Source organism: Lonchura striata, chromosome 7 (assembly GCF_050655825.1).
Source record: "Lonchura striata isolate lonStrDom1 chromosome 7, ASM5065582v1, whole genome shotgun sequence".
NCBI lineage: Eukaryota > Metazoa > Chordata > Aves > Passeriformes > Estrildidae > Lonchura > Lonchura striata.
This window is the reverse complement of record NC_140709.1, coordinates 25,360,152-25,381,493: the sequence shown is the minus strand read 5'-3', so window position 1 is coordinate 25,381,493 and position 21,342 is coordinate 25,360,152. Positions and strand designations below refer to the sequence as shown.

Genomic DNA, 21,342 nt, shown 5'->3' with positions numbered 1-21,342 from the left:
AGAGTGCCTTAGGGTAACAGCAGGACACTGACTAACAGCCATTTGCCTGGTCAATTCTTAAAGAACTTTCTCAAAAGACATACAGAGATAACCTTGCAATAAAAAATGTCTTTATAAACATTATAGCTTTGCATATTTTTATTACAGCAAGACTCTTTCACAGTTAATCACTGTCTACAGGAGTATTCCTGAACAAAGAAATTTAATTTACAGAAGTCATTATCTTTTGAATTCCCTTTCATCTCTAGAAGCAGCCAACATTATTTCTAGAGCATTATTAATCTCATTTACAGCTAGCAAACCAAGATATAAACTGCATGTATCAGTGAAACATATTTTATATATTACAGAGCTGTTAAAAGCATTCCAGTTCATTTCTAGGTCTTCTGAAGTCATACTCCATCTCAGCATATAGAATGAAAAACTAGCCTACAAAAATTTCTTTCCATGGCCCAAAATGGACTGATAATGATAACAGGGATGTAAATATACAATTGTTTTAGAATGCTCTCTGATCTAGCTTTATTGCTTTCTTCTGTGTGTGGAAATACCAATTAATAGTATTTAAGAAATTGTTCTTTTCAAAAGGTTTTTTGTGTTTGCTTTTTCCTTTCAAACAAAAAGAGTTCTTTTTAATAAAATCAACATTTATTTTTATACAACATTTTCTGGACTCTGACATCCTGTTTCCCTGATGAGAATGGGGTGAATTCTAACCACTCTTGGAACAGTCAAACAGTCCAAGTCACAGAAGACTAACAGCCTACCAGCCCATAATGACATGGATATAGGTTATTCCATGCATAAGTCAAGAAATTTTCATAACTCTCCTATCCTCCATAAAAATAGATGGGTGTTTTTCTTATGGAGCTGCCATCAGAGCTACTATGCAGGCAGATTGGTCTCTTCAAGCAGAGAGAATTGTTGACCAAGATGCCAGGCCAAGTTGCTCTGTACTGCTGGCTCACGTTTCAGCCTCTCTGAGCTGATGATCAGCACATCCAGCACCTGACCAGAGCTGACAGCCAACTCCACTGCATAAGAAGGTCATTCAGGACAGGGCTACGATGAAAACACAGAAAAGAGAAGAAGGGGCTGCTGGCCAGCATCTCATTAAAGCTCCAGGGAATGCAGGGAACAAACTCTAAGCTGAACTACTTGAGTTCTGTGTATGTTAAAGAGGCTTCTTTAAATGAAAATGCAGTAAAAGAAGAAATGAAAGATATTCTAGAACATGTACTAAAAAAGCCATCTATAGGCAAAGCTATAAATATCTAATATGTTTACTGTACTGAGTACTTGACTACATTAAAAAAAAAGGTTTTTTCTTTGTAAGCATATATTAGTGCTATTACAAAAGTATTATTACTAATTTTAAAGTACTTTACTTACACCATCTGAATAATCTTCCCAAAAAAAAAACCTCTAAGCAACCATAAAACCTGAAAAGATCAGTTTGGTTCTACTACTGCTTAAGCTAAATAAAATATGACAATGAAAATCCAGAACATTATTCAAAATTATAAAAGCTAACCTTGATTCCTTAAAAACATATTTACAGAATCAACAAAAACCCTAGACTGTGTTCTTAACCTTTTTACATAAATGCTTCCAAATTGCTGGAGCAGTCAACAAACTGGCCAGACACTATTCATTTGGTCCAGAGGAGTAAACACTATTCTAGGATACTCCCAGACCTGAATAGAGAAACCATTCAGATTAAGACAATATGTATGTCTGAAATCATAAATTTTTCAGTAAAGAGCTAATGAAAGCCAACTGCACTGCATCTAATACATGCTTGTTAAAATGAGAAGGGACACGGGTCTGTTCCAAACACCAGAGCCAAACATGGACAAACGTGCTACAAAAAAGCCTATAGAGGAAGAAAGAACCATAAAAATTCTGGGCTGCTAAGCCACATGCTTCACACAAAAACTAAGAAATGAATATAAACGCATTAAAGAAATTAATATAAATGCATGAAAATTCTGCTACTCTGAATTGTATTTTAGCAGTGCTTCTGGCTCTTCCCTCCCCTTTAGTTTTAATACTGATCACTCCAGTGTAATGAGACATTTGCTGGTCAAGAGCTGATTGTTCCTCACCTAATATGTCAGCCTACCACAGTACCATAATTAGGGCCATGGAGATGATTAGGTTCAGTCATTAGGACTAGAATGGGGCGCAGCCTGGCAGGCTGGGGGGAGACAGAGGAAGCGCTTTCTCATGAGTCTTCTGCTTTGCCACGTACAAAGCCTTCCTCTGTCCACAACACTTCATTTTGAATCTTGCCTCAGTTACACACCAAAACATAGATTAACACTAATTCGGCTTAAGATGATTAAACAGGGCCTGAGGTTTCAAGTTCACAGGAAAATCAAGAAAATTCCTTCTAGCTCCATTGTGCAAGTTGAACACCACTCTAATTACACTGTCAAGCTGAGGATTGTGAACTCTTAATACACAGAGACCTGTTTTCATGCAAATTTTGCTAGTAATAAAAGGATAGGAAGAAAAATACGTCAGCAGAATTGTTCTGGTAAGCAAAATGTTTTTCAAATTCTTTCCTGAGTTGTCAGCAGCTCTAAGTAAAAACAGTTACCAGGGTAAAGTTTTACAGTAGCAGCTGAAAGTTTTCAGTCAAATGTTCTACTTGAGACCAGCATAGTGGAAAGCCAAAGGTAACAGCTATAAACACAGCCACAGTGGTCTGCATGCCAGACTTACACAGAAGCAACACTTACACATGAATGGCTTTATTCCCATTAAATTGCATAAACTGGGGGGGGGGATGCACTTACAAGCCCAGTGCAGTGCACACATTCCTTCATCCGTACGGATCACCCGCTCTGAACACTCCACGTTCTGCAGGACACAGCAGAGGGCAACATATTTCCAAAGCCAGTTCTCAACATACTCACCCAGCGTTACTAATGAAGACTGGAGCTACAGCAAAGTAAGTGCACTCTTAGAAGACAGGGGCAAGACTGCCATACAGAAATCTCATATTTATTCCAAATAATTCTCCCACCACCACAGTGTAAGCTGAGGATGCCAAAGCATCCAAAGAATAAGCAAAATAAAACTGAAATAATTTGGTTTTAATCTCTTGCCTTCTAATATGATGTGTGGCATCTAGAACACACAGTATTGAAGAAATTAATGCAATAATAATCTAACAACAGTTTTGGTTTTGCCCAGAATTAATAATAACTTACCCTAATTTAACAAAGAACTTGACAAAATATTAAGGTGCAGATCACCAAGTGGGACCCAGTGAGCCTGCAAGTCTCAGAGCTTCCAGCTGCTCTAAAAAACAGCAGTGAACAAATCATTTACCTACTGCACAGGGGTGCAGTTGACAATTAATTAATATTTGTAAAGTGCACTGAAGCTGAAAATTACTAGATACCATGCTAAATATTAATTACCACAACTACAACATGGAACCAGAACTGTCATAGTGCTCTCATTGTAAACTCCACTCATCGAACAAGCTGAAAAAAGTTTTCAGCAGCAAGCTGAGGTGAGCCCCTTCTATACAGACACATGAACGCCTTTGCTGAACATGCTGTGCGTGGCACCTTCCCAGCCAGGTCCCCTTCAGAGCACGCTCCCGCAGGCCTGGGTGCCCGGCCTCGCTCCGGGCTGGGGCCCCGCGCCGGCTGACCCACACGAACCTCTGGCTGCGGTTCCTCACACGAACCTCTGGCTGCGGTTCCTCACACGAACCTCTGGCTGCGGTTCCTCACACGAACCTCTGGCTGCGGTTCCTCACACGAACCTCTGGCTGCGGTTCCTCACACGAACCTCTGGCTGTGGTTCCTCACACGAACCTCTGGCTGGGCTGCGGTTCCTCACACGAACCTCTGGCTGCGGTTCCTCACACGAACCTCTGGCTGCGGTTCCTCACACGAACCTCTGGCTGCGGTTCCTCACACGAACCTCTGGCTGCGGTTCCTCACACGAACCTCTGGCTGCGGTTCTTCACACGAACCTCTGGCTGCTGTTCCTCACACGAACCTCTGGCTGCGGTTCCTCACTGCGCCCTGCTTCTGGCCACTACGGACTCACCAAGAGGCCGCCAGCGGTTTCCCAGGATCCCAACAGAGAGCACTGACTGCTCATGATCCCCTCTGCAGAGGTGTTTTGGGAAAGAAGATAACTTCTATAGACACAAGTCTTCTAAATCTGGTAAAAACTGTTTCGTCATAGTTTTACAGCTCCATCATTTTTTCCTTTCTGACATATAGCTCTTTCAAAGGGACTAAAATAAATATAGCAATTTAAAAGTGATGAAAATGGCATCTTTCAAGCAGATAATAAGCAAGTGATGCAAAACACATGGAAATAAGGCATCTACCAAAATAATTTTCCACTGTCACCTCTTTAGAATACTTTATACAAAACAAGTTCAAAGGGAAGACAAGAAACACCCCCAGTCTGAATTGGCAGCTGCCACATGTACTGCATAGAGAATGCAGATGATCATACTCAACAAATCTGAAAATTCTAAACAAATCTAAAAATTCTAATCAATACCACATTCATCTCATCATGAGCTTTCTGCACTGAAGGAAATGCCGCAACCTGTTTGTTCTCAGCCAACCACAGGCATAAGTATAATCAATAATTTGCAGTGATATGAGGTCAACTCATGCAGCAGAGATACTTACAAGTAGGGTTAAAAAAAACCACTTAACCATTCTTGTTAAGTAAGTGAACAGACTACTTTGCTTCTAGCTCAGTCACAGGGTATTTTTTAAATAGGAAGATGATAATAAAACATTAATTGAATGTGTCATAAGAAGGATGTCACAAGAAGCATATCAATATAGAGAGACATTGCAGCACATGTGCTTTAAAGTAATTGCAGGATGCTGACTCTGCTTCTAAGTAATTATTACATCAGTTATCTTATTCCCTATAGAGTTATGCAAATTTATTTATTTATTTTAAAAGACAACTTGCCCATGGGAAAGTAATTACTGTGCAGCTACACAACAGCTGTAAGTTTCTGAAAAATAATGATGAGTTTTATCCCACTGGTTGTAAAACATGCATTTTGCCATCTTCCAAAAATACTCCATGTATTTTTGAGTACTCAGGCTACTAGTCAAAGAAGACAAGCAAAGAAGATCCAACTCCACTGATGTCCTACAACTACATTAAACATTTAAAAAATCTTCCCCAAGTCTCTCCCTCACAGTAAGAACAGCACTCTTCATTTATACACCATTTTGAATGTCCTGTAATAAAACAGAACAAGGGTAATCGGAAAATTTCTCAGCTGGAAATGATATAGAAGAGAAAAGGAAGCAGTTTGCTAAAGGGAGGTAATAGCCCACACCCTTCCTTTCTACAGAGAGAAGAATTTCTTTCCAGATGGGATTTTCTACTCCACATAAGAAGTGAAATGTGTCCAAATAGTTACACAATCACCACATCTTTTCCTATTAAGGCAAAGAAAACACTGCGCAGTTTAACTGACTGTTGCAAGCAGACAGACTTGTCACTCCCTCTGCAAACCAAAATCCCAGCTCACATCAGTATGTGTCCAATTAAACATGCACTGTGCCTGGCCTTTGTATAGGGCTGGCAGAGATCCCTCTCCAACTCGTCTGGTACTGGCAACCAAGCAGCCCGTGACAGCCACGCTCCAGAGCTCAGGCTCCTGAGCTGCACGATGCACAGCAGCCTCTAGGCAGGTTTCTCATCTTCCATCTTTTACAAATTAGTAGGGGATACCCTTCAACACAGACCCATAGATCATTAAAAGCGCATTGTAATCCTATCAGGATTTCATCAATTACAGCTAACTGGCATACCTGGATACCTACCAGATGGTCTTTCTAGCCTTGTGACAAGCCAGTAATCCTTCCTTCTGCAGTGCGAGACGCATCCCGCAGGGAGAAACCTGTTCCTTACCTAAAGCAACTTGGTTGATCCATTCCCACAGATCTCTGTTCACTCACCTCTCTTGAACGTCCTTAGAAAAAATGCATTTAAGCAAACTATGAAATCACAAAGTATTTTTGGTATGCATTTGAACAATATGCAGAGTCACTAAAAATGGGATTTAACACTAACATTCATATATGCCAGAAATTAGAACCTAATAATCATAAGGGACGATATTTGAAATTGTAAAACCTATGTGTTATCGAATAGTTTTTATTTCCCTTTTAGGACATTTCACTAAATACTGGAAGCTTTTTTTAAATTCCCACCTAGTTCCTCCCTCTAACTGGAATCTACCATAAGAGACAAAACAGAGTCTTTTACTCAAAGAGCTGTCAGTTCCCAAAAGACATTAATGTGTATCTCGCCATAATTGATCTTATCTCCAAACTGCAGCTGTGGGACACATTTTAGGAGATGAAAGTTTCAGCTTTCACTTACAGGAAGTTTGTTACTTTTGCAATCTGAAGAAATACTTCCAGTCATGAAAGCACATCCCACCAACCAGCAAATTTACAAAAGAAATGAAGACACTGCTTTCTTCTTTTCATAATATCATTTGAAGGTACATCAGTCTCATGGCCAAGGGAGGGATTAATTGCTGAAAACAGAAAACTTTGAGATGACAATACATTTTCTAAGGATAGAAGTTAAGACAGAGCATTTGCAGGACACAGATGTACGTGTACATTCACACATGCATTAGAAAGACATTAGCAGATTTCTTCATCTCAAAAAGAAATAAACAGCACCAATAATCACAGTAACAATGCAGCTTGACAGTAGTAGTACACAAAAGAAAAGCTAACTATTAATAAAGTATCATTAACTCTTCTTCTGAGCATCTTCCCAGCTCTAGACAGCACATTATCACTACATTAATCTAGGAGTACTCATGCAGCAGTAAATCACTTTGCTGATTATCCATTTTTATCTGTTCTCTATTATTTCTTCTCCACAATGGAAACAAATAGCCGATGAACAAATTCCAATTTCCTTCTTTTCTAGCCTTTGTATTTAAAGAAAAACAAGCTTAAGTATCTTGTTAAAATGATACAATGAATTTCCTTCATCAATAGACATTAAAAGACCCACTGCCCACTTAACACACCACCCTATCCACAAGTCTCTACCAGCATCTCAATCTTTTGGCTTTTTCAGACAATGTAATGACCAGCTGTGCTCCTTTAAGCATCTTGGAAAGCTATCTGACATTGTATCATAAATTTTGCTCCAGCATGAAGAGAGCTTGCAAAAAACCAAGCTTCAGGATACCCAGACAGAATATGTACAAATGTATAAAATGACTGAGAAAAGGAGGAACATTAGGTCTGGCAAGTGCCATTAAAAATATTGCTAAAGAAATAAGGAAATGCAGCTTCACTGCCTCCCTCTTTTTATTCTGTGGCCAAACTACACCCCTGACTAGATTCTGCTGGTAGAAAACAGATCAGCACCTGGGCCTTCCTTATCTCACACACAGTTGCTAACACCCCAGAGGTGGCTTTGTGTTGTATTTTGCTCACAACCCAAGAGAATGTGCTTAAATAGGGACTCTGGCAGTTAAATTCAGTTAGCCATGTTCAAAGGTCTTGGCCAATCTTACTAAGGAAGATGCACTTTCCTGAGCATGTGGAAGTTAAAGACATGAGCACATGCACAAAGTTATATACCTCATAATACTAAAAGAAAAAAAAAAGCTTTAGCTATCTTTGTTACAAGCCTGTAAGGGAATCCACATAATCTACTGTATAATATCACATTTTAAATGCTAAAGTTATGATCTCTGCCTAAAGTGACAAACTTCCAGCAATCTTTTCAGAGTACAAAATTCTTCTAACAGGCAAATAGAAAAATACTCTCCCATGGATGCAAACACTTTTCCCCATAAGATAACACTGTAAGTACATTTTGAAGCAGACACAAACTTTAAATAACAGCAGATGGTGTCCATCCATTTCAGATGTCTCAGTCTCTCTCTACAATTCATGATAAATATATTGACAAAATACCCTACTACCCTTGTTCTTGCCCACATACTTGGTCAGCCAGCAGAGCTACAGCACACCAACTAAAAATCTCATCTGTGAAAGAAAATTCAAGTTTTGTTTTATTTGTTGTTTGGATCAAGCTATTCAAAACACACATGTTGTTACTTGTTGATACTACCATGTTGAAACTTGCAGCGGAGATTTCTTGAATGGCTTTTACTCACACAAGAGAAAACTAGGGGACTAGCTGAAATTTCTCTCATATAAAAAATTGCAGCAGAGCTCTGTTCAAAATGAAGCAAAAGAAACATACACTAAAGATGCTCAGTGTTGTAATATCTGCATACAATAATCAACCCATATACAGCAATTACATGTAACCTAGAATACTTTAATGTTTAATACAGTGCTACAGAAGTTTGTCAAATTTCTTCATAAGTTGAATAATTTTATAGTCCATTCATTACTGTAAATACTTTAAAAAAAATCTAACAGCCTAACTTCAAAGTGAAATATGAAATATTTATAGATGAAAAGAACTGTGGTTCCATTGAAGAATGAAAACATGTAATGAATACTATGTACATTATGACATAAACCAAGAACTGCTTCCAAAATTATTACAATACCTTAATCCAAAACTAGGGAGAAAGAATTGATTGATTAGGATATAAAAAAGATCCCAGACTGCTGGGTTTTGTTCAGTGTCCTGTGACAGTGTCCTATGCAACCCCAAGCCTCACTTCCTCAACAGCATTTCATGCCCATAAAATAAAAGCAATATGTTCCCATAGTGCAGCAGTGTCGGGAAAAAAAAAAAAAAAAACATTAGAAACTGTATTCTTGTGAACACTATGCAAATTTTAAGAAATACAGGAACAAGAACAGGTAATCTAGAAAAGTAATTCCTATCTTCCAGAAAGAAACTGACAATTTCATATTCCAGATGAGCATAAACACAAAGATGCCAATGCTGATGGTCCTCTGCCAGCAGACCTACTGCAGACTGGAGACTGAGCCACATCATTCAAAGTGGTCACTTCAGAGGTGATGAGCATCACCTGGAAAAGATATCACTGAACTACCATTCCCTGGAGTGCTGCCTGTTTTCTACAGATAGAAATACAGCCCTTGGGCCTGTCAAGATAGCATCTTTTGTAATATTCGAACCTCATAAATTTGGAATGCAGAAAGTATTTTTCTATTCCCGTGTAGTTCCCATGCCTGTCCCCAGCAAAGTCAAAATGACAGCCAGAGAGAAGGAAAAAATAAAATAAATAAAATGGGAATATTTTTAAGAATTTAAGCAGTTAATAAACTACCTAATTGATTCCAGTGGTGTTTGAAAACTTTCAAATTGTGGTGCTCACCATCACGATTATCTGCATACGTTAACAGCTAAGGACCCAAGCAATCCTGCTAGAGTATCCAACACACTAATTTATTACAATTAACTACTTCAAAGGTGACCTTCATTGAACCATATTAGCAATACACAGGATTCTTACTTGAACAATAAACAAAAATTTAGCACTTCATTCTCTTTTCCTATCTACCATGCATTGGCAGCACAAAGCAACAGCACAGTTATGACAAGAGGAGAAAATAATGGAGAAACAAGTTAAAATACTCAGGCACTATTAAAAATTGGCTACTAACTATCACATCCATATATTTGTGTAGAACTCAATCCTGTAAACTATGCCAACTCGTCTATGATTACAGGACCTTCAGCAGATTTGCCAGGTTCATCACGTTTGCAATCCTTTCCAGTATCATAGACACCTAAGCAAAGGGTCTTCATGATATCTCAGCTGACAATTTTAATAGCACCTTGATGGCCCAGAGGATGGCCCAAGTTTCAAATGAAATATGTGCCTTTCAGGTAAGGCAACAGCTGGCTACAGCAACAGTACACTTACATACCAGGCCTTGCTTAAACAGTGCCTCTTCCCTTACCGAGCGTTTACGGGCTACATGTGCTCACTCTTCGGAACGCCTCAACAGACAACAGCAGCCTAAAAGCTAACATAGAGACCTGAGAACTTGGAAGAGTCCCTAGCCCTGTACCTAGTGACAGAAGATCTTATAGCTCCATCTAGCTCTGTACGGCGGAAATCACTGGGACACCTAGGAAAATGCAACAAAAAGCCCAAGGAATCTCAGTCATCACACACAGAGTGATGTGGGATAACACTGACTGTTACATACTAGTTCTTAATGGGTACAGTAGTGACCATTCTTAAAGGTAAATTATTTGACCACTTTTATGCATGTATCTCTATTCTTCATTATGACCATTCTCTTCTCAGCTATGTAGTTCATTTAGTGGAACAAACATGTCATCAACAGATGAAACAAAAGGGCTGTGGAGTGGCAACTTTTTGACCTAAAATACCTCTCACCGCTACTGTTTCACATGCATTACAGCTACAGGCTATCACTTCAGTCCTTCCCTGGAAATCGCAGCCATATGGGAACAAAGAGGTGCAGCAACCACCTGCAGCCAGGCACAGGCTCTGTCCTACAGCTCACCAGCCACCTCTCAAAGCAGCTGCAGCCCGCAACAGCAGGAAGAGATCCCTGCTGGTCCCACAAGGAGGTCACCCGCAGGGGAGGACAGGCAATTTCGATGGATAGCTCCTCACTATTAAACAACAGGCTAGATACTCACTTACATTGGGATAAAACATTAGCAAGGAAAACACCAGATCATAATTCCCTTCCTTCTGTGAAATAAGATTAACTTTTATAGCTGAATAATTTCACAAACTTTGTGCCTAATCTAAAGTACTATCATTTTGACTCTTTGAAGTGAAAACATGCAATACTTGAACATGTAAATAAGAGTATTTCTAAAATACACTCTGTCAAGATTTTTTCTCAATTTATGTTGATGTCTATTTAATTAACATCATAAATTCTACTATTTGAGTTCTCACACTAGATTCTTCAACAAGTCATCAGTGTGTACTTGCGTCAAATTTTCCTGCCACAGGGAAAGCCATATCCATTACAAATCCAGAACTCAAATTCAAGATCTGGATAAAATTAAGATTAGCTCAGATAAAAAAAGGAATAGAACTCTGCAAATTTTCAGTAGGACACATGACAGGTAACTGGGTATTGCCAGCTACACATCAAAAAAACATAACAGCCTCAGCAATGAAACAAAATTAATTCTCTTCATTTATTGATATGGAAAAATTAAATTCAAGAAGAGCAGGCTCTGCATTTTTGAGCAAATCTTTGTGAGGTTTCCTGTTTCATAACTGCTATTAAGTCTTCACAAAAGAAGAAATGTAACTATTAGAAAGAAGAATTTTTTTAAACATCTTCTAAAATAATTCTTGTGGTTCTTCATGATTGACAAAGAGTTCCTATAGCATCTTACAACTACAGTTTCTTTAGGATTCTCATCTCTATATCTCTATCACTCCATCTCCATTTCAATATTTTCCCCTTCTTCCATGTGCAGTATTTTGCTGAACAATCATGAAATAGCATCAGACATTAAAATGTTGTCAATTTTATTTAACAAGGTCAGTACTTCCAAAAAAAAGCAAAATCTCCAGCAGTATTTTGAATTTCACATAGACTACCTTACATGTACAGCATATTTACTCACTACCAGAGTAACAGTCTTATATGGTACAATACCAAGTATCTCTACCTCAACTGTGGAAAAGTTTTGATCACAGATTAAAGTGACAACACCTGACCACTGTGCTAGAATGACACATCAAATATTGAGAAGAATACATTTAAAATTAGTAATTTGGTGAAAAAAATCTTTTAGTACCTGTTTGGCTCTCTTTTCTAGCATCCCTACTATCTGAATTGTTCACATGCTTCTCAGATGCTGAGTCTACAAGAAAACCAGTTCTGCTAAGCCAAATGAAAGAAATACTAATCTTCACATTCTGAGAATGAGCTGACATCACTGGATTTGGCTCCACTGCAAAGCCTACATCAAAGTCCTGGATGAGAATTCTTCAACATCCAAGAAGACAGTGCCTTTATCAATACAGACTGAGTTAAACAACAGCAACTTGGCCATCACAAGACCCCTGCTTGTAAAGAATGGCTGTAAGTGCTACAGGAAGCAGCACTGAAATAACTCCAGTGTCCCAGAAAGATTGCATGAGCACACACATGTGACCAGTTCATCTTCGTCTCACATTTCAGAAAGTCTTTGCATAGATGACAACAACTTATTTTTGCACCACCAGTTCAAGCAAAACTGAGGAAAACTAAAGACCTACTGAAAACATAATCTGCTTTTATACCCAAAACTGCTGGCTTCTAGAATTTGATACTGCTGATGGTGCTGTTCTCAGCCACAGGACAAGGAAGCAGGGAAATCTGACCTCACATTACACTTAGCTCCCTTTGGAACAAAGCCAGAACAGGAAGGAAACTGAAATCTACTGTTCAAAAAATTCTCATTGCTGACCATGTACTCTCAAGCCAATTACAGAAAACTCTCCACAACATCTTTGTAGCCCAGTTTCACACATTCACCTGTAAAAATCTTCACAAAATAAAGCACTCAGATTACATTTAATTTTCCACAGTCATCAATATTGCAAACACAAATATAACTTTCAGAAACTAAATACAGAAGATTAAAAGGAAAGAACTGAAACTACCTCAAGATGCTCATATGCTCTCACCGTGCAGTGTAAAACAAGCCCTTCCATACCTTATTATCTGTTTTTTGTGGGGGAGGGGTCCCATGAACTCTGGAAAATAACTTATAGAGTAGCCTTTCACCCTTCTTTACTTGCAGGATTCCACATATGTTAGCTAAGCTACTGCCTGTCACCCACAATCCAGATCTGAAGGTACTAGGAAAAATAATTAACATTTGCTTTCTGAACTGCATGTCCCTGCTTAGCATTAGAAGTGTTAAAACAAACTACTTTGACTAAATTGTTAATTTTTATTCTACGCCATATCTGATAGCCTCAGATAGCTGGGTTTCAGGTTTTTTCCTTATCTGTTAGCAGCAAAAAACAAACATACATCAATTGAAGTAATAACAAATACCAGTGTGGACCTGCTCTACAGCAAAACGTAATGGGACCCAGCAGAAGACACATAGGGTAAAGAAGGGAAGACACACACACAATTACATTGCTTTCTTAAATGCCAAGGAAAGGTCTTTGAGGGATAGAGTCACTACTGAAAGCAATCCTCTATTTGCTAAAGCCTTCTCACTCTTTCTGGGTTTACATTATAACAACCAACACAATGCTGCAGCAAGCAAACCCTGGCAGAACTTCCCTGTGCAGAAGAGATTCACAACTGCTAACTGCATACCTCTCAAAAAGCACCCTGGTGGTTAATATTGCTTTTTTGGGGGGTAAAAAAAGATAAAATTGATGCAACAACATCACTCAATAATCCATCAGCACTTTTCATTTGTAAACTGTATTTATATTCAAGATCTAAAGTAAATTATTTTTCCCTACTACAATTCTCTTAATTTCAGTTTCTATTCTTATGCAAGTCCTGTCCACTGCAAGAGCACAAGTTAATTGCCTCAGTAAAATATATCCTTTTCTTCAATACATCCAGTGAGTGTTTGCCCAAAAGCCCACAGCATCTTGCTGTACTGTTCCTTTCTCCCAATGCTGCCTGCTAGTCCTTGCATTGCACAGTCCTTTTCACCCTGAGACCACCTTGCCACTCTAAAAATGATCTAAAAACCCTGTAGAGGTGGGAACACTGTTCAAACACAGCCCAGATCAAGCAGACTTGTTATTTCTGATTTTCAAAAAAATAAAACACTATAAACCACCACAAAGAATAGAAAGCATGTTTGCTATAAACCTTTAATGAAGATCATAAAATTATTTAGACAGCTTTACTTTGTTGAGGGTTTTTTTTTACATAAGTTAAGGACAAATACTAGACTAAAACTACTGCTGAGGTTTAATGTACATTTTACCAAAACAAGTGACTTACCTAAGAATTAACTAGATACTGACAACTCCCCAAAACCTGATTCAGGTTGAGCTCTGCTAGTCTTCATATTAATCTTCTTAAAATTCCTGACTTTTAGAACAAACAATGGTCTCATTACAGGCTTAAAACAATGTTAAGCTTGAGGAGTTCTATTAATACCAGAAAATTCCTTAAAGCAAGTGATTTTTTTGCCTTGCTGTGGATTATGCTCTAGGGCAGTTTATTGAAGCTCCCATAAAATGATGAGTTTATCTTATGTCTGCATCAGCAGCCCGTCTCTTTACAGGGCTGAGACGCTCATCAGGAGTCACAGAATAAGTTAACAGAAAAACCTGGAATCTTGCCATATTCACTCTCTATATCCTGCACATAAATTAAGTTTTAACTGACTGTCAAGCATCTGATTCATTTGTGAGAAATAACAGTTTCATCTGTCTAAACTCCAAATACTCAAGAGCTGAAGTCCTCAGGAAAAAAAAGTGGTGATCTGTTGTAATGGATCCATGATAAGTGTCTACAGAGTTAATGCACTAACGCATTGCCCTAGTTTGAAAGGAGTATAATCGGGGTCACCCTCCTTAAGGAGTACTTTTTGCATTTGTTTCTTTAATGCCTTTCCTCTATCACAACCATGACATTTGGAATTTTAATCAAAAAAGCTGCTATAGACATGCAACTCCAAATGAACCTGAAAACTGAGGTACCAGCTTACTGTTAAATAAAATTAAATACACCTTTCTTCTCAATTGCTCAGATCACTGCCCAAATCTCATAGAGTTACTGAAAAACAGCTCCAAAATAATTTATTTCAGCAGGGTTATTAGCAAATTCAGGAGCAACCAAGAGAATAATCTCAAAAGCCTGTAAATAAAACAACTGAGCAGAGCTTAACAGAGCCTGTCAGCTCAGCTGGACTTTGGAGACACCTTAGTGAGCAACACATCATTATTTTAAGATGTTCAATTTTGTGTATCCATAACTAGTAATTGTTTTGCCTTGTTCTGCCATCCAGAGGGGATGTGTGTAACTATTTAAAATGGAAGAATGGTTGTTGAAGTACTGCAAAGGAGGGAAACTGGGTGACCACAAATAAAGCAACATTTACTTCTACTAAGTGATAAATGTGAACTGCAACTGAACAGCTCCCTACATCCAGGGAAGGGAGACAGCCTTCAGTCACATCCATAGCTCAAGAAGTAACCTGGGGAAGAGAGAGGTTGGTAGTTTGGGGCAGGGGGGATGCTGAGAGTGGTGGTTTTTGTTTTTTAAACTAAACACTGCATTTGTGACTTTCCCTGCCTAATTGGTTGGTCCATCATATTAAACAGTCTGGGTCTGTGATACGGCACTTTTAATAAAAAGCGTACTAGACTTAGTCATTAAAGCAATACAATCCGTATTAGCATTTTCTTTTTTTTTTTTTTTTCCCCAGGGATAAAATGTTGGCACGTGCTAAACACTTGGCCAGGGTTCTTTGAAAAGCCATGGTGATATTAGAATTGTGGTCCCAATAGAATGAACTCACTGCCACAGACCACTGGCCTTAATTATTTCGTTGTGTAGACTTCCTAAGCAGTATTCAATTAATCCACTGAAACCCACTTCAAAAGCATTTTTCCACAAGGGCTATTCATATAAACCATACATATTACAAATCTGCTCTAGCTATACTAAGAGTATACCAAGTTTACCCAGGACACCTAACATTTTGTGTAGGTTTGCTATTTGGAAACCTATATTTTCTGATTAGAAATCAGCAAATACAGTAAAAGGGGAAATTTTTCATGCTGAAGAAATAGTCTAAATATTCCAATTAAGTTTTGCTCTTTCTTCTTGCCTAGTAAATGCAGTGTTAACTAATGCATGTTTGAAACTTATTACAATTGCCTAAAAGAATTTACTGTTTGTAGATAATGTCTGGCAGAGTTATAATCCAATCAGAACCCAAAGAATCCATCAGGCCCTGTATATTCTGTAATATTAACATTGTGTCAAGACATATCAACATCTCCAAAGCACAGACCAAACTATAAAATATAAATTGCTAGCATATTTTTTTTTCCTATGAAAAGGAACATACTGCTATTTTTTTCCTACTTTTTCTAATTATTATTTTTACTCAAAGTTATTGTTTTCTTCCTGGAATAGCAACAGGGAGGCCATTTCTATCAGTGGTAATTATTTCATCAATATTTCTACTTGTGGTAATTTTGGAAATTCTATTCAATGTAAGGGATGTCCAAGTAGTTGTCAATTATTCCTTACTCAGCACTGTTTTTTTTTAAGGTACCTTCCATATTTAAGATGTTGATTAAATGGTTTTAACCAAACTGATGGAATTCTTAGTGTGCCTGTTCTATTGGGATGCAGTTACACAGGACACACTGCAAGAATGTGTCTCCAATATCCTTTTAAGCTAAATGTACATTCTACAGTTAATAACAAAAATTATCAGTGCTCTTTTTCTTTCATTAAGATTACTGGCATCATAAGCAGGTGTCAGAAAAACTTCAGACATCTCTGCTTAGAGTCTTTGAAAGCTTCTACACCAGAACACCAATTTTGAGGCACGTGTAAGAGACAGCCCCAAAACCAGCTTTCCACAGAGACTTGCACAAGACCGGATGTGGTGCCAGGCTTGAAATCATGACATCTCCCTTGGCTTCAGCTTTCACATTACTTTCCAGCCTTTTATACCTGGGCTTGTGGTACCAGAGGCCCTGACCAGCTATCAACATCCAGATGATCTGAACACCTTACTCGGATATGATTTTCAATACTGAAGAACATAGTTTTTTAAATTTTGTGTTATGTTCACTGAAGTCTTGTTAAGTAACTGTTGGTGCCATCTCGGGAGGAAAAGCACAGTACAGTAAGAAAACTTGCAAACATTGAAGTAACAGTACAATTTTTAGAAACAACTATATTTTAGCAAGAGAAACACTTAATCTCTTGCTTCTTTAGCATGTCCTTAATTCTGTCTTTTTAAGTAGCACTTGTGAGATTTATTTGCTTCATTTAGATTAATCCAGGATGTTCATACCACAATTAAGTTATATGTACAACTTAAATAAGTTAGTACTTAAAAATGGAACAATTAGAACTTTTATACAATTAAGAATCAGGATCCTCTAGAGGACAATCTATCTGCAAAACTACTACTTGTCACTGCTACATTAAGGCAGAAGCCAAAGGCAAAGTGACTTTGCCTTCTGGGAAATTTAACGATCCCCAGAAATTCTCTGCTTAGAGTTAAGTCAATTTTTGTTCATTAATTCCTTATTCCTGAAAAGAGGTTCTGCTCTAGCTTCACCTTTCTCTTCTGCTCATATCATCTTCTGATGACAAATTAATTCCCAAGATTTCATTCTTTAAAACAATATGTGTGGGTCAGAGTTCTACGAAGATTTGCCAGGTTCAAATGTTTTCATATTTACAGGGACCTTCTATGGCACTTTAGTTGCTCTCTCACAGACACAGTGCAGTACACTCTGCAGTAAAGCTCTTTTGCTTTTACTTTTTAAGAACTGCATTCATAAGAACTAGTGACCCAGTTTTAGTGAAGCTTTGCACAATTGAATACAAATACTATATAAACTGTGGGGACGGTGATGTCAACTAAAAGCAGCACTAATGTGAAAGGAGAAACCCTCCTTTAAGTTTAAAGTAGCCAGTTTGACAGAATGTACAGCAAATCAGCATTTCCACAGAGCTACAATGCTAAAAGCTGTGGTTTCCTTCACTACTGACAGCTTAGTATTTTCATAACCATTCCATTTTATCGCTGGTTAGAAAAATTAAGAAATCTAGTTCAGGTTCATTGTCTAGTAAGCTGTGTTTCTGTCAGGCTGCCAAAAAGTATGTCAAATGTAATGGAGGCAGAACGCGCACCAGGAATGCTTACATGGGAGCAACTGAACTGAAATTTTCAATTCATTTCAAACATAAATCTTTCCATTAAAAGTCAACTCAAATCAAAAACTGTTTCAAAACTAAGCTTAATGCCTCATTTTATAATTGTGGGTTCAATTTCAACTTTTCAAAGCAACATCATTAAAAATTAACCAAATGATTTAATAATTTCTCTCTTTTACTGGCTCAATGGTACAAATAACAGTGATCCATTTGCAACAAATCCTCTGTGGAAATGCACCCTCTCTTCATGACCCAAGATCATGAAAGTGATCTTCCTCCTACTTGTCTTTCTGACTTACAAAGTGGAGTTTGGTGTTGGAAAATGAAATGTAGCAAGATATTTAAAAGGTGTTGAACATGTCTTGTCTAACACCACAGCACTGCATTTTATTGATTTAAATAAGACTGTACTTTTTAAAGTTCCTTCTTATAATTCAGTTAGCTCTGGAATGTGCTTCCCCAGTTTTAACCTGAGTAAATCTGAATTACAAACAGGACATTTTACAAACTGCAAGGTGATGAGATCAGACTAAAAGCATAATTACAGGTCGATTAGAAAAATTGTAATGATGCTCAAAAACTTGCCTGCAATTGAGCAGCTGCTCAGGCCGTCAGCGTGAGCTGAATGAATGGCCCAGGAGCTAAGGCACCAGGTCGTACTCTGCTCTGTCCCATGGGACCCTGCAGTGTCCCCTGAGCTGTCCCCGAGCCATCCTCCTGCCTGCACTCACACTGAAGGAGTAACAGTATCTACACACAAAGCCCTGTTCTGAGCCACAAACCTTGAAAGCAAAATACCGCAGGAGAATACGGCTTCTCTTTAACCAAGTATACAGTTAAATATAATATTCTAATATTATTGCTTCTAATATTGAAGTAATAGTATTAGAATAAATCTTCCTCAGGATCCAGATATGCAACAGCTCTTATTATAGAATTACTATAGTAATTATTATTATAAAAGTGTTTTAAGAACCGTTATTAATCTTTAATTACTTTTATAAATTTTTAAAACTTTGCATTTACAATATAAAACATTGTTCCTCTTAGATCTACATAAATTATTACTTTTTTTTTTTTTAATTTTTGCTTGTCTCAGCTAAAAAAGGAATTTCACTCAACTATCCTAAAAGTGATGCCGATGAATGCTTCTATCGGTTAAAAGTACCTTTGAGCTTCACCACTGCTGGAGATTCTCAATATTCTATCATATACAGTCCCAAAATTAGCCAGGGACAAGAGCACAGAAACAGTGAGGAGGTCATGAGACCTCTGGTTTAATCCCTCCACATCACATCCTGCTGCATGCAGATGACAAACTGCTCTCACCTTCCCACACGTTAAACAAGAACATTTACTACTGGAATTGTCTGAGTTCTCTTACTCTCAAGCTTCTAGTGCATCTTATCACTATCTTTTTTTTTTTTTTTACATTTCCATTTCTCTGGTAGGTTGTTCTTCACACAAGAACACCACAAGCTTATCTTGGGGGCTTTGTTCTCCTTCTGGGAGAGACTAGAACTATAAGAAGCATCAAAACAAGTGTGCATTTGTACGCAAAATTGCTAAGCTACTTGGATAAATCACTGTATTATAAGGTTTTGTTATCTTCACATATGCAAAACAAAAAAAGTCTTTTTTCCACAGCAAGGATTAATTCATTTGGTGAACAATTATTCTCTTTCATATTAATCAAATCATTAGTAAATTCAAAAGTACAGCCCCTAGTATTGCATTCTTCATCTGATCTTGAGACCTTGGCTATGTTGTTTTTTTTCTTAAACCTTGCATCAGACATCCATCCTACAATTTAAAATAACTTCTACAAAAGATGTCAATAAACTGAACTCTCTCAAGCATTAGAACTAAATTCTGTCCATTTAAAAGAATATACGTCGGTTTGTTTTCAAAGAAAAAAAAAGAAAACTTCTAATTTCACAACACATAAAGCAAAGGTACACAAGCTTTGTGTAGGAAGCCTCTTTCTTCTCTGTTAATTCTATCAACATATTTAAAAATTAAGTAGCCACCCAGAGGTTCCAACTCCTGTTTTATAACTCCAGACATTACACTTAACACACAATGAGAAATATAAATGATCTTACAGTTCTGAATTATGATCATCATAGCATGGAATCTCTCTGCAGCCTTCACAAATTGCCATAGAACTTTCTGAAGTAATAATATCTAAGGTTTTTTTTGTCTTCACAGTGAGTTATTCACATATTAAATTTCCTATGAAATCAACATGACTTCTGGATATGCAGCATCTTAAACTATATTACTTCACTTATCTGTATGCCTCACTATGCTTTATACATTATTCCTAACAACTTCAGAATATAAGGAAGTTAATTTCTAAAATTACTGCATTTTATTATTAATGCTGCTACACTAAGATCAAAAGTATTTTTAAGTGGAAATATGATTCTCTGTACAGTTTTCTAACTCTCTGCATGGTCTGCAGCTGATAAAATTAAGTTAAAATTAAATAAAATTAAAATAAAATTTTAAAATAAAAAAGGCTGGCCCTTTTACTTCAGCTGGCCTGGCAGCCTTAGAAATAAACCAACACCCCAATCCTGAAATAATCAAAAAACAATCACAAAGAGTAATATCACCCCTACTCCTCCTCCGAACTATTCACACAATCATCATGGGAGATTCAGGGGAGCAGCTATGGCACCATCCTGACTGTCCACAAATCACATGTGCATGATGAGGCTACTGCTACTACTACTGGTGCCATCCTGCAGCTACAGCAGGACTATTCAACTTACTGACATTTTCCCAAATAAAACTTCAAATGCCAACAGATCGTAAAATGATCCTTATTGACAATATCTACTCTGAGTACCAATCTTCCAAGCAGAAGCATTAGAGTGCACCCTAATGAGCAAGAGCTCATTACCAGACAATGAATTCAAGAGTGACAGGAATTTCAGGCTCAAGTGTTCTCTCATTGAAGAAAATGTGGCTTATCTCATGCTTTACACTGCGCAAACATGTCTGCTGGAAAAAGGCCAAAGTTCAGAATTTGAGGAAGTTTTAAGAATGAGTTTAGAAGCTGCTAACAAACATGCAAGGTTTATTAAATATTACCAAATAGCACTTCAAAGTTCAGTTGTGGACTACCTATTATATTCGTCTGTTCTGTAGCATGAGCATTGAGTTAATCCAAAAAATCATGTAATTGCTTCAGCAAGATGTTCAAGGCACATTCAGAAACTCAGGTTTAATTTCACAGAAAATGCTTTTTGACCTTTCTTTTGAGAATTAAGCAGATACATTTTGAGATCAGAGTTTACTTTCTCCTTGCCAAGCTTGGCACATATGTAACAAGTCTTAATCCAATTAGCTGGAAACTGATTTATCTACATAACATAGAGGTGAAAAACAGAAGAAACTATTGCAGGCAAGGAACATGAAAGGCCTAGGAGGGATCTCACCAAAATGTCCACTATTTCATTTTATTTACTCACTTATGTAACAGTAAAGG

The 21,342-nt window shown here is 37.6% G+C and overlaps 1 protein-coding gene and 1 long non-coding RNA gene across 14 annotated transcripts in view; both read right to left on the bottom strand.

The window, feature by feature from the left end:
* PARD3B (par-3 family cell polarity regulator beta) overlaps positions 1 to 21,342 on the bottom strand; it is a 394,367-nt gene that overhangs the window by 305,476 nt on the left and 67,549 nt on the right. The gene's annotated exons all lie outside the window — the stretch shown is intronic.
* On the bottom strand, positions 662 to 21,342 carry LOC146766917 (uncharacterized). The gene is made up of 2 exons (XR_014956750.1): positions 4,027 to 21,342; positions 662 to 3,974 (listed from the first exon to the last, which is right to left on the bottom strand). It is a non-coding gene; the product is annotated as an uncharacterized LOC146766917 (long non-coding RNA).